This window comes from Penaeus monodon, chromosome 3 (assembly GCF_015228065.2).
Source record: "Penaeus monodon isolate SGIC_2016 chromosome 3, NSTDA_Pmon_1, whole genome shotgun sequence".
NCBI lineage: Eukaryota > Metazoa > Arthropoda > Malacostraca > Decapoda > Penaeidae > Penaeus > Penaeus monodon.
This window is the reverse complement of record NC_051388.1, coordinates 47,855,139-47,860,462: the sequence shown is the minus strand read 5'-3', so window position 1 is coordinate 47,860,462 and position 5,324 is coordinate 47,855,139. Positions and strand designations below refer to the sequence as shown.

General features: G+C 44.5%; 1 long non-coding RNA gene across 1 annotated transcript; it reads left to right on the top strand.

Annotated features, from left to right (window-relative positions):
- The first annotated feature begins 658 nt into the window (after positions 1–658).
- LOC119595848 lies at positions 659–1,198 on the top strand. Its single transcript, XR_005230723.1, has 3 exons — positions 659–687; positions 902–988; positions 1,090–1,198. It is a non-coding gene; the product is annotated as an uncharacterized LOC119595848 (long non-coding RNA).
- The last annotated feature ends 4,126 nt before the right edge of the window (positions 1,199–5,324 follow it).

Below are 5,324 nucleotides of genomic sequence, written 5' to 3'. Positions count from 1 at the left end.
TATATTATTTTAATTATTTTTTATTTCATATATACATATGCGTGTGTGCGTGTGTGTGTATGGGTATATTTTTTCATATATGTGTATTATATACATATATAATACAATTTGGGTGCATATCAATACATTAGTATAATATTATACATATATCTGCGTGTGTTTGCGTCCCCGTGTGTACACAGCATGAACATTAATGTTTTTATTAACCTTAACCACTACACTTTCGACGTTTCTGCCGATTTTAATGGCTAAACTTTTAGGATTAGTCTACTAAAATTTTATGTATATATTTCATTTCACTCACATACACGCATGCATCCATACACACATACAGTATATATATGTATATATATATGCAAGTCTGCACACACACATACACACACACATATATCTGTGTGTGTGTGTTTATGTGCGTGTTTGTGTGTGTGTCCATTTATAGTTATGGACTTATTTGCCATAGACATAAACATTTCCTTTCTAATCTCTACTTCTCAGTGTAAAAAAAATGACTCAGTCACACCTCAACTCATCAACTCCTTACCTTCACCCATACCAAGGTTAAGGTAGGTAACAGAGGGAGAGGGAGGAACTAAGGGGCGTGTCTGTGAGGGACACGGAGTATAAAAGGCACCTGAGCCTAGTTCGAAACATCACATTTGATCCATCCTCTCCATCATGTTCACTAAGGTAAAAGATCTTTATCATAGTTGTTTTGTAGAAATACAGGAGTTTGTTGATGCTTTTATCCCATTTATTTATAATGTGTAAGCATCTTTATATATATAAATATATACACATACATTTAGTATCTATATATGAAAAAATGTACACAATGTATATCTATATGCATGTATAGATAGATTAATAGATAAAAATATTTAATTTTGAGTTCATGTTTCAGGCCGTCTTCGCTCTCGCCCTTGTAGCCGTCACTCTGGCTGCTCCTTCACAGCCTTCCTATGGATATGCTCCTCCGGCTACCTATGATGTAAGCTCAATTAGTATCAATTATGAACTTGGTTTCTCATCCTATAAATGAACTGTATATTATTGGTTCTATTCGACGCATATTAATTCGATTTTCATTAGGCTCCCGCTAAGTACGACTTCAAACTACGCCGTGAAGGACGACTACTCCGGAAAACGACTTTGGTCACCAAGAGGCCCGTGACGGATACGACACCCAGGGATCCTACTAGTCTCCTTCCCGACGGTCGTCTGCAGAAGGTCGCAACACTGTCAACGGCGACTCTGGCTACGTGGCTGAGGTCAGCTATGAGGGTGAAGCCCAGTACCCCGAGTACAAGCCTACTCCTGCCTACAAGCCTGCTCCTGCCTACAAGCCTGCTCCTGCCTACAATCCTGCTCCTGCCTACAAGCCCGCCCCCGCTTACAAGCCAGCCCCTGCCTACAAGCCTGAACCTACATACGCCTAAATTAAACCAATATTTACAATGAATATTTATTAAACGAAGCCTGTCAAGAGTCGTTTCTATATTTTATCCTTCAGAATAGGAAGTTGAAGGTAGTGCGCACGCGTGCGCGTGTGTGTGTGTACGTGTGTGTGTGCGTGTGTGTGTGTGAAATCGGATATATTCGGGACGGAATAAAATTATTTGACATGCTTCTTGATGCCAATTAACTCTATAACAGAACTGCCTGTTTTCATCAATTATATCCAATAAGCCAAAGCTATTCAGTAAATTCATTGGCTCTGTGATAAGTAGAAATACATTAGAAAATCAAGCTTTCTTTATCTGTTAAAGACTGTTCATTCAGTCAATAGATAAATCAGCTTCATAAATACATAAATTAGCTATACTCAATATATATTCAACAGATGAATCAGATATACGGTAGAAGGAACAACAAACAAGAAATTTGCGAATTGTCGATATTCGTGCATCATTTCCCTGTAACATGCTACTCTTTATTATATATATATATATATATATATTATATATATATATATATATATATATAATTATATGATATAAATGTATACAATATATGTGTATGTGTGTGTGTGTGAGTGAGTCAGTCAGTGAGTGTGTGTGTGTGTGTGTGATCTTTTGTTTTACATTTATAATCATTTATCTGATTCCTAACATTTATGACGATCCATCTTGCTCTCTACTTCCAAAGGAATTTTTGTTTGTCACTTGGTATTTGTAGCAATGAATCAATAATGCAACTTTAGAGCAGAAATACCAGGTATGACTTGACACCATCATTTGGATCACTGAAATGGGGAAATCCATGGAGTGCACATAGAAAGACCTGACTGCAGGTCCTGCCGAGATTTGAGGGGTGGTTCTAACTTGCATTTTTTCCTTTTTTTACCATCTATATTTTATTGCTCTTTTCGGTATACCTAACCTGTGGTGTTGCTGAAATCCAGTTTTATTTGTCAATTAAAGCTACGATAAGGAAACAATAGGAAATAAATATCGCAGAGAACGACATACGAACTCACACTTCATTCATGCGTAATTAAATTATGCTACTTACTTTCGCCGTCGCCAAGGAGAGAGGTCGGCTGGACTGTGGAGGAAAAGAGTGGCTGAGGAAAGTTTACGAGAGTCACGCGGTATAAAAGGTTCGGTTCGACGTCTGATGCACCCAAGTCGATCTGTCTATTTTCAACATGTTTTCCAAGGTAGGAATCGAGTCTAAGTGAGAACATTATATAAGCATATGCATACGTTCACATACACAGATGTGTGTATATATATGAATGTATGCATGTTATACATTATTTATGTATATACATACATACATAATATACTGTATCCACTGTATATTTGATATTTTCCCCTATTTCAGACCGCCTTTGCTCTCGCACTTGTGTGCTCCTTCACAACCTTCTTACGATTACTCTCCGGCATCCTATGATGTAAGTAATAGCTTACTTTCTAAGGATTTTTGTACATATATCTGCTTAGTGAAAGCTTAATATAGAATTTCTTATTGTTTAACTCACAAACTAATTCTAAAATTTCTTAGACTTCAGCTACGCTGTCAAGTAAGCCCGCGACGAATACAGCACTCAGGGTTCCTACTTCGTCCTCCTTCCCGATGGTCGTCAGAGAGTCACCTACACAGCCAACGGCGACTCTGGCTACATGGCTGAAGTCAGCTTACGCCTAAATGTTTATAATCTTTGAATATATTCATATTTATTAAACAGTAATTCTACGGTATTACCTGTCAATCCTCCCTTCCCATATGAGTATACATATAAATGTGCATATATGTTTATATGTGTGTATATCTGTGTGTGTGTGTGTTGCATATATATATATATATATATATATATATATATATATATATATATATATATATATATATTGCTACGCCAGTGGGTCTTTGTCTCTGTGCGAAACATGGGTTAACATGAAGGGACCTGGGCAAACATGACGCAGCTGGCTGTGAGCGGAGAAGCGGAGGAACAAGCCTAGAGAGAGACGCGGGGGGTTGCTGCTCCTGTGACGACCTCGTGTGTGCCCTTGTGCCCTGATATAACTTTGGTTGCCCTGTTTTAAGCTGTATCGGGGCAGTTGACATGCTGGTTTCCCCCTGTATTGTGCCTATAGAAAAGTGTACGGGTAAATAACTTGTGTCATAAAGGAAAGACTGTCATTTTGTGTTTATTTCGTGCCCTGCCTCGCCACTTGGCGTTTCCCCTCCTGGTGTTCTGGGCCGCTGTGGTGCTCGGTGCCTCTTGGAGCTGTTCAGTGTTCACGACCCTGTGAATAACACGCCGTCTGCCTAGCCTACCTTGTGTTGGTAGCAGAGAGACGAGGCGGCCGGCGTAACAATTGGTGTCAGGAGTGGGATTTGTGATATTTGATCAGTGAGAGCGCCGATTTATCATGTTCTCCAAAGATGGCGGCAGCCATGAGGGAGAGGAGGCTATGACTGAGGCAGGCACGAGTGAGGTGAAGCCGAGCCAGATGGAACTGATCACGGGCCATGCTGGCCGGTATGAGGGAGGAAATGGCACAAAGGGCAGAAGGAGCAGGCACAGAGGGCACACGAGCAGGGCACCATCTGTCGAGATGCAGGCAAGGAAGGCAGAGGAACAGTTCTGCCGACTTTTTGAGGTGCTTTCAGAGCAATCTTGCATCTGTGAAGATGGAAACTCAGCAGTACACCGACAAGGCCTGCAAAAAAGCATGAAGAGTGAACTGATGGAGGAGGTGCAGACTCTGAAGGGCGAGGTTCAGGACCGGAGGGAGGAAGTGAAGGCGGAAAGACGGCGTCATGAGGTAAGAACGTTGCAAAACAGAGAAGGCAGACGAGGTTCTGGCAACAGATGCAGAGTGTCAGGTTTACTGGGGTCTGCCTGGGGTCCGTGGCGGAAAACCCCGGGCCTCGCAGCGTCGTGTTGCAGCCAGTGGTCGCTGCAGAAGGCTGGGGACCCATCGGAAAACCCCTCCCTTGGGTATAGGTGCGGCAAACTCGGACCCGGTCAACCGCCTCGTTGCCTCCCCCACCCCCTTCCTCCCCCCAGGTGTGTTAGTTCACGGCACGCGTTCTCCACCCTGCAGCCCCCCGGCCTCCAGACATTCTGTGAGGCGTAAGCCAGTGAGTACGACGGGAAGGTGGCCTGGGAGGCATATGTTTCCCAATTTGAAATGCTGGCATCTGCCAGGGCTGGAGCCAGGAAGAGAAGGCCCTGCAGCTGGTAACAGCGCTAAGGGGCCCGCGGTGGAAGTGTTTGGGGGATCTGCCGGCATCCCAATAGGCCTCTTACACCAGCGTGGCAGAGGCTTTGAAAACGCCGTTTCGGGCACCACCACCAGGCGAGGTATATCGGGCCCACTGAAGAAGCGGGGCTCGTGAGCGTGGCGAGACACTGTCCCAGCTGGCGCAGGATGTGGAGGCGCTGGTAAGGAGGTCGTACCCTGCGGCTGCGGAAGAGATGATCGTGGTCCTGGCCCATGATTTCTTTGTTGACGCTTTACAGGACCAGCAGCTGCAAATCTACGTCAAGCAGGCACACCCTGAGGACCTGCAGGTGGCGCTGGAGAGGGCCTTGGAGTTCGAGGCCTTCCTGAAGGCAACCAGTGGCCTAGGGCCAGCTGCTCAGCCCCGCCGTGGGCCTCCGGGGCCGGAAGGCTAAAGGGAGAAGGTAGCATTGAGGAAAGGGGAGCCCGGAACTTTCCAAGGCTTGTGGTGGGGCTGTGGAGAGGTAGGGCACAGACGTAGTCAGTGTCAGAGGGAAACGGAGAAACACGTCCTCTCAACCGGGGCGGATTCTGATGCCTTCCAGCAGTGCTGCAAGGACTGTGGTAGGTATGGTCACCATCCGAGTGCAT